Source organism: Oncorhynchus kisutch, linkage group LG3 (assembly GCF_002021735.2).
Source record: "Oncorhynchus kisutch isolate 150728-3 linkage group LG3, Okis_V2, whole genome shotgun sequence".
NCBI lineage: Eukaryota > Metazoa > Chordata > Actinopteri > Salmoniformes > Salmonidae > Oncorhynchus > Oncorhynchus kisutch.
In genome coordinates this window covers 41,426,124-41,438,336 of record NC_034176.2, presented here as the reverse complement: position 1 = coordinate 41,438,336, position 12,213 = coordinate 41,426,124, and positions in this window count along the sequence as shown.

The following is a 12,213-nucleotide window of genomic DNA, read 5'->3' as shown; positions in this document are numbered from 1 at the left end:
CACTTACCACGCCGCATATTGGTCCTCTGATCCGTTTCGCCTCTCCTCTTCGGAAGAAGAGGAGGAAATCCCTTACAGAATCACCCACCCAACTCGGACCAAGCGGCGTGGTAAACAGCAGCGACGACGGCAGCAGCAGCAGAATCAACAGCAACAACAGAGGCCAGCATCACAGGACTCCTGGACATGGGAGGAGATACTGAACGGAGAGGGACCCTGGGCAAAGGCTGGGGAACATCACCGCCCGAAAGCTGAGCGGGGGCGATATGAGGAGGCAGCACGGCAGTGCGACAGGTACGAGAGGCAGCCCCCAAAAACTTTTTTGGGGGGGCAGACGAGGTGTGGTACTAAGCCAGGTAGCAGACCTGAGCTCACTCCTCATGCTTATGATAAGCAGCGCATTACTGGTCAGGCACTGTGTTATGCGGTTAAGCGCACGGTGTCGCCAGTGCGTGTCCATAGCCCGGTGCGCTATAGGGCAGCCCCCCGAAAGTGGCATGCGAGTGTGGGCATTGAGCCAGGGCGTATGGTTCCTGCTCAGCGGGTCTGGTCGCCGGTACGCAGTTTTGGTCCAGGTTATCCTGCGCCGGCTCTGCGTGCTGTGTCTCCGGGGCGCTGGGAGGGTGCAGTGCGTCCTCTGCCTGCGCTCCGCTCGTGCCGGGCAAATGTGGGAGTGGAGCCTAGGGGAGAGGTGCGTGTAGTGAGCACTAGATCTCCCGTGCTTATCCACAGCCCGGTTCAACCTGTGCCTGCACTCTGGAGGGTCCGGGCTAGAGTAGTTGTCCAGCCTGGGGAAGTGGTGCCAAGGTTGCGCACCAGAGCTCCAGTGCTCCCCCACAGCCCGGTCCTTCAGGTGCCTCCTCCTAACACCAAGCCTCCTGAAGGTCTCCCCAGCCTGGTGGTTCCTGTGGCAGCCCCACGCACCAGGCTGTCTCTCCGTCTCCTCCCTGCAGGTGGTCCCGCCTGTCCGGCGCCGCTGCCGGAGCCTCCCGCCTGTCCGGCGCCGCTGCCGGAGCCTCCCGCCTGTCCGGAGCCTCCCGCCTGTCCGGCGCTGCTGCCGGAGCCTCCCGCCTGTCCGGCGCCGCTGCCGGAGCCTCCCGCCTGTCCGGAGCCTCCCGCCTGTCCGGCGCTGCTGCCGGAGCCTCCCGCCTGTCCGGCGCTGCTGCCGGAGCCCCCCGCCTGTCCGGCGCCGCTGCCGGAGCCTCCCGCCTGTCCGGAGCCTCCCGCCTGTCCGGCGCCGCTGCCGGAGCCTCCCGCCTGTCCAGAGCCTCCCGCCTGTCCGGCGCCGCTGCCGGAGCCTCCCGCCTGTCCGGCGCTGCTGCCGGAGCCTCCCGCCTGTCCGGCGCCGCTGCCGGAGCCTCCCGCCTGTCCGGAGCCTCCCGCCTGTCCGGCGCTGCTGCCGGAGCCTCCCGCCTGTCCGGCGCCACTGCCGGAGCCTCCTGCCTGTCCGGCGCCGCTGCCGGAACCTCCCGCCTGTCCGGCGCCGCTGCCAGAGCCTCCCGCCTGTCCGGCGCCGCTGCCGGAGCCTCCCGCCTGTCCGGCGCCGCTGCCGGAGCCTCCCGCCTGTCCGGCGCCGCTGCCGGAGTCTCCCGCCTGTCCGGCGCTGCTGCCGGAGTCTCCCGCCTGTCCGGCGCTGCTGCCGGAGTCTCCCGCCTGTCCGGCGCCGCTGCCGGAGTCTGAGGCGCCAGAGCCCCTCAGCCCAGAGGCGCCAGAGCTTCTGCCCCTCTGTCCAGAGCTTCTGCCCCTCTGTCCAGAGCTTCTGCCCCTCTGTCCTGAGCTGCCCCTCTGTCCAGTGGGGTCATTGAGAGGGGTGGCCATGGTGAGAAAGCCACGGAGGCGGACAATAAGGCGGACTAAGACAATGGTGAAGTGGGGTCCGCGTCCTGCGCCAGAGCCGCCACCGCGGACAGACGCCCACCCAGACCCTCCCCTATAGGTCATGGTTTTGCGGCCGGAGTCCGCACCTTTGGGGGGGGGGTACTGTCACGTTCTGACCTTTATTTCCTGTGTTTTGTATTTAGTTAGTATGGTCAGGGCGTGAGTTGGGTGGGCAGTCTATGTTTGATTTTCTATGATTTGGGGTTTTCTATGTTTCGGCCTAGTATGGTTCTCAGTCAGAGGCAGGTGTCATTAGTTGTCTCTGATTGAGAATCATACTTAGGTAGCCTGGGTGTCACTGTGTGTTTGTGGGTGATTGTTCCTGTCTTTGTGTTTTGCACCAGATAGGGCTGTTGAGGGTTTCACACGTTTCTTGTTTTGTTGTATCAGTTGTTCATGAGTAAATTTACATATTAAAAGAACCATGGACACTTACCACGCCGCATATTGGTCCTCTGATCCGTTTCGCCTCTCCTCTTCGGAAGAAGAGGAGGAAATCCCTTACAACTGTGGTATAGGTCGAATGTGATAGTCTGACTATAACCAGCCAATAGGCCTATAACTCCATGCCTATTCTATTCAGAGTTTTGAATTGGAAATGCGCTATTATCATGCTGGTTAATGCATGGCATGTCTATTGAATTTGTAAAATCCACCTGCACTCGGCCCCGTCCCATCCCACCTACTCAACCAATCAGGAGCCTCTACTGCGTTGAGTCCTTGGCATACTGCAGACTTTTTACAAAACGGTACATGCTAAATAGTATGGGACGATGAGTCAATAGTACGCAGTTTAAGTATATAGTATGCGTATTCGGATGTGTCACTACACTGGGAAAAAGGTCCATGTCAGGTGATATCTTTATCTATATACAGTACCATTCAAAAGTTTGGACACCTACTCATTCATGGGTTTTTCATTACTTTTACTATTTTCTACATTGAAATAACACATATGAAACTATGAAATAACACATATGGAATCATGTAGTAACCAAAAAAGTGTTAAACAAATTTAAATATATTTCATATCGGAGATTCTTCAAAGTAGCCACCCTTTGCCTTGATGATAGCTTTGCACACTCTTGGCATTCTCTTAATCAGCTCCACCTGGAATGCTTTTCCAACTGTCATGAAGGAGTACCCACATATGCTGAGCAGTTGTTGGTTGATTTTCCTTCACCCTGCGGTCCAACTCATCCCAAACCATCTCAATTGGGTTGAGGTCGGGTGATTGTAGAGTCCAGGTCATCTGATGCAGCACTCTATTACTCTCCTTCTTGGCCAAATAGCCCTTACACAGGTGTGTTAGGTCATTGTCCTGTTGAAAAACAAATGATAGTGGGACTAAGTGCAAACCAGATGGGACTCATCAGACCAAAGGACAGATTTACACCAGTCTAATGTCCATTGCTCGTGTTTCTTGGTCCATGTCTCTTCTTATTATCGGTATCCTTTAGTATTGGTTTCATTGCAGCAATTCGACCATGAAGGCCTGATTCATGCAGTCTCCTCTGAACAGCTGATGTTGAGATGTGTCTGTTACTTGAACTCTGTGAAGCATTTACTTGGGCTGCAATTTCTGAGGCTGGTAACTCTAATGAACATCCTTTGCAGCAGAGTTGGCTATGGGTCTTCCTTTCCTGTGGCGGTCCTCATGAAAGCCAGTTTCATCAATGCGCTTGGTTTTTGCGACTGCACGGTTTTGAAATGTTCCTTATTGACTGACCTTCATGTCTTAAAGTAATGACGGACTGTCATTTCTCTTTGCTTATTTGAGCTGTTCTTGCCAGAATATGGACTTGGTCTTTTACCAAATAGGCCTATCTTCTGTATACCACCCGTACCTTGTCACTACACAACTGATTGGCTCAAAAGCATTAAGTAAGAAAGAAATTCCTCAAATGAACTTTTAACAAGGCACACCTGTTAATTGAAATGCATTCCAGGTGACTACGTCATGAAGCTGGTTGAGAGAATTCCAAGAGTGTGCAAAGCGGTCATCAAGGCAAAGGGTGGCTACTTTGAGGAATCTCAAATATAAAATAGATTTTGATTAGTTTAACATATTGTTACGGATTTCTTCCGTCGAAGGAGAGTCGGACCAAAATGCAGCGTGGTTAATTCGATACATGTTTAATGAAGACAAAACACGATCAATACAAAAACAATAAATGGAACGTGAAAACCTATACAGCCTATCTGGTGAAAATACAAAACACTGAGACAAAATACAAAACACTGAGACAGGAACAATCAATCATCACCACCTACACACAGTGAAACCCAGGCTACCTAAATATGGTTCCCAATCAGAGACAACGAGAATCACCTGACTCTGATTGAGAACCTCAGGCAGCCATAGACTATGCTAGACACCCCTACTCAGCCACAATCCCAATACCTACTAAAACCCCCAATACCACAACACAACACAAAATAACCCCATGTCACACCCTGGCCTGACCAAATAAATATATAAACACAAAATACTAAGACCAGGGCGTGACAGAACCCCCCCCCCCCAAGGTGCGGACTCCCGGCCGCACACTAAAACCCATAGAGGAGGGTCCGGGTGGGCGTCTGTCCACGGTGGCGGCTCCGGCTCGGGACGTGCACTCCACTCCAACCAAGTCTTATTCCCCCTGTAACGCGTCCTTTGATTGGTGACCCTCGCCGCCGACCTAGGCCTAATAACCCTCACCAAGGACCACACTGGATTGAGGGGCAGCTCGGGACTGAGGTAGAAGCTCGGGACTGACGGGTAGCTCGGGACTGAGGGGCAGCTCGGGACTGAGGGGAAGCCCAGCACTGAGGGAAAGCCCAGCACTGAGGGAAAGCCCAGCACTGAGGGAAAGCCCAGCACTGAGAGGAAGCTCAGCACTGAGAGGAAGCTCAGCACTGAGAGGAAGCTCAGGCAGGTAGTTTGCTCCGGCAGATCCTGGCTGGCTGGCGGATCTGGAAGAGTCTGGTTGACTGGCAGATCTGGAAGAGTCTGGTTGACTGGCAGAACTGGAAGAGTCTGGTTGACTGGCGGATCTGGAAGAGTCTGGTTGACTGGCGGATCTGGCTGCTCCATGCAGACTGGCAGCTCTGGCTGCTCCATGCAGACTGGCGGCTCTGGCTGCTCCATGCAGACTGGCGGCTCTGGCTGCTCCATGCAGACTGGCAGCTCTGGCTGCTCCATGCAGACTGGGTGCTCCATGTAGACTGGCATCTCTGGCTGCTCCATGCAGGCTGGCAGCTCTGGCTGCTCCATGCAGACTGGCATCTCTGGCTGCTCCATGCAGACTGGCAGCTCTGGCTGCTCCATGCAGACTGGCAGCTCTGGCTGCTCCATGCAGATTGGCAGCTCAGGCTGCTCCATGCAGGCTGGCAGCTCTGGCTGCGCTGAACAGACAGGAGACTCCAGCAGCGCTGTAGAGGAGGAAGGCTCTGGCAGCGCTGAACATGCGGGAGACTCCGGCAGCGCAGGAGAGGAGGAAGGCTCTGGCGGCGCTAAACAGGCGGATGACTAACACGCACCTCAGGACGAGTATGGAGCGCTGACCCAGGTGCCATCAAATCCCCGACACGCTCCGTCGGACGAATATCATACCTAAAGCACCAAACTAGCAACTCCCTCATAACTCTCTCCTCCACTTTCCCCATTAACTCCTTCACAGTCTCTGCTTCACTCACCTCCAACACCGGCTCTGGTTCTGGTATCCTCCTTGGCTCCTCACGATAAACAGGGGGAGTTGGCTCAGGTCTGAACCCTGACTCTGCCACACTCTCCCTGAGCCCCCCCCCAATACATTTTTGGGGCGGACTCTCGGGCTTCCATCCGCGTCGCCGTGCTGCCTCTCCATACCAGCGCCTCTCCGCTTTTACCGCCTCCAGTTCTTCTTTGTGGCGTCGATATTCACCAGGCTGTCCCCAGGGTCCCTTTCCATCCAATATTTCCTCCCAAGTCCAGAAGTCCTTCGATCGCTGCTCCTCACGATAAACAGGGGGAGTTGGCTCAGGTCTGAACCCTGACTCTGCCACACTCTCCCTGAGCCCCCCCCCCCAATAAATAAATTTGGGGCTGACTTTCGGGTTTCCTTGCCAACCGTGTTCCCTCGTATCGTCGGCTCCTATCTCCGGCTGCCTCTGCTCTCCTAAGTGCCTCCACCTGTTCCCATGGGAGGCGATCTCTTCCAGCCAGTATCTCCTCCCAAGTGTAACAACCTTTGCCATCCAAAACATCTTCCCATGTCCATTCCTCCTTTCGCTGTTTCTGCTGTCGCTGCCTGTTACCACGCCACTTGGTCCGGGTGTGGTGGGTGATTCTGTTACGGCTTTCTTCCGTCGAAGGAGAGTCGGACCAAAATGCAGCGTGGTTAATTCGATACATGTTTAATGAAGACAAAACACGATCAATACAAAAACAATAAACGGAACGTGAAAACCTATACAGCCTATCTTTTTTAAAATAAAAAATAATTTATTATCTTCAATACCATTCATTCTTCACAACTCATAATTTTCATACATACTCAAATAATGGTATTTTAATTTAACTAATTTAACTAAACATAAACCCCAAACAAAACCTCAGGGGAGCATCTTCCCTCCCGTCACCCTACAAAATACCTTTCCCTATCTCTCCGTCCCTAATCTATCCCCTTACAAATCTAAATGACACCCAGCCCTAAACCCCCCTTCCACCTCTCCCGAGCAGCATGCTGCCCCCCACTTCCTCTCCTCCCTCTTCATCCTCCCCCTCAAATCTCCTTCCACCCTCCTCACTATCCCTTCCACCCCCCAATCTCTCCCTGTCTTCACCATGTTCTGCCTGGCTTCCCACAGCCCCCGTTTAAAGAGACTCATGAGAAGCCAGAGCAGAAACCTGTCCCTATCCGTCCCTCTCGCTCTCCCTACACCTCTCTCTAACCTGGCCCACGTCAATACAAAATCCCCCCTTACCAAACCTAACAACACCCGTGCCCTAGACCATACTACTCCGGCAAAGGCACAGTCCCAAAAGACATGGCGCACAGTCTCCTCCCTGCCACAAGAGGATCTTGGACAGGTGGGGGATTGCACCAAACTATACCGGTACATGATGGAATGTACCGGCAAGCACCTATGGAGGCTCAACCAATTCAGGTCCTTGAGCCTGTTGTCCAGACCCCGCGCCTGCACTCCCTCCCAGACCACTTCCGAGATGCCCACTACAGGCACCGGACTCCCTGCCTTTCTGGCCTCCTCGTACAGGTGCCTGTGATCTAAACCTACTCGGGCAACTTCAACCTCAGGGTGCGCACGCAGCCACTTGGCCGCATGACCAAAATGCCACGGCAGCTGTTCTGCCCGAGGACCCGTGTTAGACCACACCATTACGCTTCTCGCCTGATACGAGAAGAACACCCGCAGGAGGTAACCGGATGGGTGTTTCACTGGATGAGCAAGCTCCGTTAACAAGAAAGAAAAAAAAATTGTGTCCAGCTTGAGGGGGAAATGTGGTACCCCCTACCTCCCTCCCCGATGGGACAGATCATGCGTGCCCTGGCGACCCACTCGCACCTGCCACTCCACATGAACTGAAACACAAGCCTCACTAGAGGCCTCCTCAGACAAGCCGGCAATGGGTAGATGTACGCCAAATACAAAAGAGACGGCAACACATCCACCTTTAGGACCAGGACTTTGCCCATAAAAGACAAATACCTAGCCTTCCACATTGCTAGCTTCCTCTGTACCACTGCGATACGCATGTTCCAGTTCAGCGTCGCTGAGCCGGAGGTCTCAAAATGGACCCCGAGAATCCTCAGGGCCCCCTCACAGAGAGATAACCCCCCGGGCACATCCGTTCTACCGCGCCATCTACCGAAAAACTTGACGGAAGACTTTGCATGGTTCAGAACCGCTCCCGACGCTCGGGTGAAATCCCCAAAGATGGCAAGGGACCTTGTCAGGCACGAGTCCTTGCACAGCAGCAAGGAAGTGTCGTCGGCGTACTGCGTCATCTTAACACGCAGCCCACCACTTCCAGGGATCAACAAGCCTTCCACCCCTGTGTCTGCCCTAATGGCAGCCCCCAGAGGCTCCATGTACAGAACGAAGAGAAGAGCCGAGAGTGGGCACTGACCCCAGACGACAGGTCAAAAACGTCACCCAAGTGACTATTTACACTAACTCGGCACCCCGCTCCGACATATAATGTACGAATCCATCCTATGAACTTCTCCCCAAATCCTAATCGACCTAACACTCTGAATAAAAAGGATCTATTCACGCGATCAAAGGCTTTCGCCTGATCTAGCGCTGCTACCATTAAAGGCAGTCCTCTATCTTCAACCCAAGCGATGGAGTCCCTGATTAACTGTAGGTTCCATCTAATAGAGCGGCCCTCTACCCCGCACGTCTGATCCTCATGAACGACGTAGGGAAGGGCTGTGCGCAACCGGTCTGCTAAAACCTTTGCAAGTAGCTTGTAATCTACGCACAGCATGGTCAATGGCCGCCAGTTGCCAAGGTCTGTTACTTCCCCCTTCTTATATAAAAGTGACAGCACACCAACAGCCATTGATCCCCCCGGGACCCCCGTCTCAAGGATGGCCTTCAAGACTTCGAGGACCACTGGTCCAAGTATACCCCAAAACTTGAGATAAAACTCAGCCGGCAGCGCATCCATCCCAGGCACCTTTCCTTTTCCCATCCTCCTAAGAGCGCTCTCAACCTCTTCTAGTGAAATCTGGGCCTCCATCACTTCTCTAATGTCCTCCGGCAACCGCCTGGACAAGTGTTCTAAAAACACATTTCCCTGCTCTACATCTATTTCCCTTTCCTTAAATAAACCTTGGAAATGATCAGTTGTCACCCTGACCATATCCTCTGGTTCTCTAACTATACTACCATTTTCTTCCCTAACGCCATGCATTACCTTCCTACTCTGTCTGGCCCTAACCGACTTAAAGAACATAGCGGAACAAGTCTCATTGTGTTCTAGAAAGCCACTATGCGCACGCTCCAGGAAAGCTCGAGCCTTCCGCTCCTGCAACTCCCTGAGCTGCGCCTTTAGGGTAGCAGATCTTTCCCAGTCCAACGACCCGCCGAGGTTGCCTGCCTCATACTCGAGTTCAATTAACCTTTGGATACGATCCACCTCCCTCCTCTCCTCCCTTTTTTTCCTCTTGCAATACCCTATTATAAAAGCCCTAATCCTCACCTTAACTAATTCCCACCACTCTAACACCCCCTCGCACATGGCCTTCAAGCCTCCAAAAGAAATCATAAAACCCGTCAACAAAAGCCTGCTCCTCCAGCACATCCCGATCTAACTTCCAGTACCCCCTACCAAAGAGGCAGACTGGCGACCCCACCTGCAGGAGCACCCCGTCGTGATCCGAAAAGAAAACAGGCAACAGCCGCCCAGACAACTTACCCAAAGACCTGGGTACAAAAATATAGTCGAGCCTCCGCTCAACCCCCCTGGAGTTGCGCCATGTAGGACCGGCCATTTTCGGAGTAGTGTGCAGACCACCATCAACCAGACCATGGCAAGCCATTAGCCTGGTAATGGCGCCTGCACTGCTATCCCCCCCTATTCCTAAATCTGTATTAAAATCCCCCCCTATCACTAATTTCCTATTTGTGACACACAGGGTGTCAGACAGTCCACCATCTCCCTCCTGTCTGCCACCACCTGTGGCCCATACACCACCACTAATCTAAATTTACAATCCCTTATCGTGACATCCACCCCTATAACCCTCCCCTGCATTACCACAAAAGAATCCTCCACTTTTACCTCCCTGTGCCCACACAAAATCCCTACCCCCGATGAGTGCACCCCCCCAATACCCCAAACCGACTCCCCCTTGTCCCACTCCCTCTTAAACCTACTAACATCCCCTCCATCCCTCAGGTGAACCTCCTGTAAAAAACAAAAATCAAACCCCACACCCTCCAAATAACTAAAAACCGCCCTCCTCTTAACAAAATCCCTTAAACCCCTTACATTTAAAGTAACAAAGTAAAATTAGACCCCATGAAAGAATCAAATAAAAACATGTAATACACTCAAATTCTAAACCCAGACAGAAAAAAAATCAAAAACAGGAGACTCACCCGATGCTCCCCTGCTCCATATCTACCGGTGAGAACGCCATCCGTACTCCCGACATCCCCCCCTCTTCCTCCATCTCACCAACCCAGGATGCAGGAATAGTGTTTGGCTCCGGGGTGCCCTGCACCCTGGGTCTACCCCCACAATCCTCCCCAGTGCTGCAGCTGGATTGGAAAAAAATCGGGGAGGCTGAGTCCCCAAACAAAAAACTCCCCACCTCCTCCTGTACCCAGTCCTGAGTCTTGTTAGGTGTGTCCCCACCCAACAGAAGTTGAGGGCCTGGGGAAACCAGCAGCAACCCAGAGGTTTCTCCCACCCCCATCACTCTCTTGGCCATCCCCTCCCTCTCACTGTCTGCCAAACGCACCCTCCTCTTCATTCTCTTCTTTGGTGATGGCGGCAGTGGAGAGATACCACCCTCCCCCCCCACCAGCTCCTCCACCATACCCCTCATCTCTTCCACCAGGGCACTTTCCCCCCAGTCCACTTGCTCTTCCACCGTCTCCTTCTCCAACACTCCTCCCTCGCTTTCTTCTCTCTCATGCTCCTCCACTCGGTTGCCTTCTTCCGCCGCTTTTCCTGGTTCTCCTACTCCCGTGCCTTCAGTTTCCTTCTCTCTTCCATCCGCCGCTTCTTGCTCCTCCTCCTTCCTTGCGGCCTTCCCCTCTGGACCTGTACTCTGGTCATGAGGCTTGCTTCCTTCCCCTCCTCTTCTTCCCCCATCCCCCGCTCCTGCTCCCCCCCCAGCCGCAGACGCATATGACCTCTGACGAGCCGGGCACCCCCGCCACAGGTGTGCTGACGAGCCACACCCGTGGCACGCCTTAGGCTTGTCACAATCCTTCGCCTCGTGTTCCTCAGATCCACAAAATCTGCATTTTCTTGTGCTGCACGAGGCGAATATGTGGCCGTAGGCCATACAGCGCCTGCAAAACGGGGGCTGACGTGCATAAAACAACGTCCCCCTGTCAGCCCCTAGGGAGAACATAGCAGGAGGATGGAGGTAGCCACCATGTCCCTTTGGGTCCTCTCTGAGGAGGGCCTGGAAGCCTCTCCTCCCATTCCAAAACCCAAGGGAGTCTTTGAGGTGCCTTGCTGAGGAGACGTTATCCATGTATCTCCCCAGAAAGGCCCTCACCTCTTCATCCTTAACGTATGGGTTGTAAATGTTGACAGTTACAACCCTAAAGTTATTCTTCGCCAGGCTTGTTATTTCATAGTGGCTCATCGGCCTCTCGCCTCCCACTGCTCTTGCCCTTCTCAGGATATCATCGTGTTTCTCCTCAGTATATAGTGCCACGTCGTATGCTCCCTCCAACGAGTTGCCTTGGAAACAAAACACGTCCTTCACCGTCAGCTTTAGAATCCCCATCAATATTATCCTTCCAAAAGTTTCCCGTCCTAAAGGCTCCAACTCCTTTTCCTTCCAAGCGAAACGAATCGTATTGGCCAGCCCAATCCCAGGGACCGACCGTGTTGATGTATTTAGCACCATCTCCGCAAGGAGAATGGCGCTCGTTCTCTTCTCTTCTCTTCCAAAACAATGAAAAAAGAAAATCCAAAGTGACTGAGCCTATCTGGTGAAACTACACAGAGACAGGAACAATCACCCACCTACACACAGTGAAACCCAGGCTACCTAAATATGGTTCCCAATCAGAGACAACGAGAATCACCTGACTCTGATTGAGAACCTCAGGCAGCCATAGACTATGCTAGACACCCCTACTCAGCCACAATCCCAATACCTACTAAAACCCCCAATACCACAACACAACACAAAATAACCCCATGTCACACCCTGGCCTGACCAAATAAATATATAAACACAAAATACTAAGACCAGGGCGTGACACATATTTTTGATTTCTACATGATTCCATGTGTTATTCCATTGTTTTGATATCTTCACTGTTATTCTACAATGTAGAAAATAGTACAAATAAAGAAAAACCCTGGAATGAGTAGGTGTGTCCACACTTTTGACTGGTAGTGTACAGTAAATCACAAAAGTGAGTACACCCCTCACATTTTTGTAAATATTTGAGTATATCTTTTCATGTGACAACACTGAAGAAATGACACTTTGCTACAATGTAAAGTAGTGAGTGTACAGCTTGTATAACAGTGTACATTTGCTGTCCCCTCAAAATAACCCAACACACAGCCACTAATGACTAAACCGCTGGCAACAAAAATGAGTACACCCCTAAGTTAAAATAGCCATTTTCCCTCCCCGG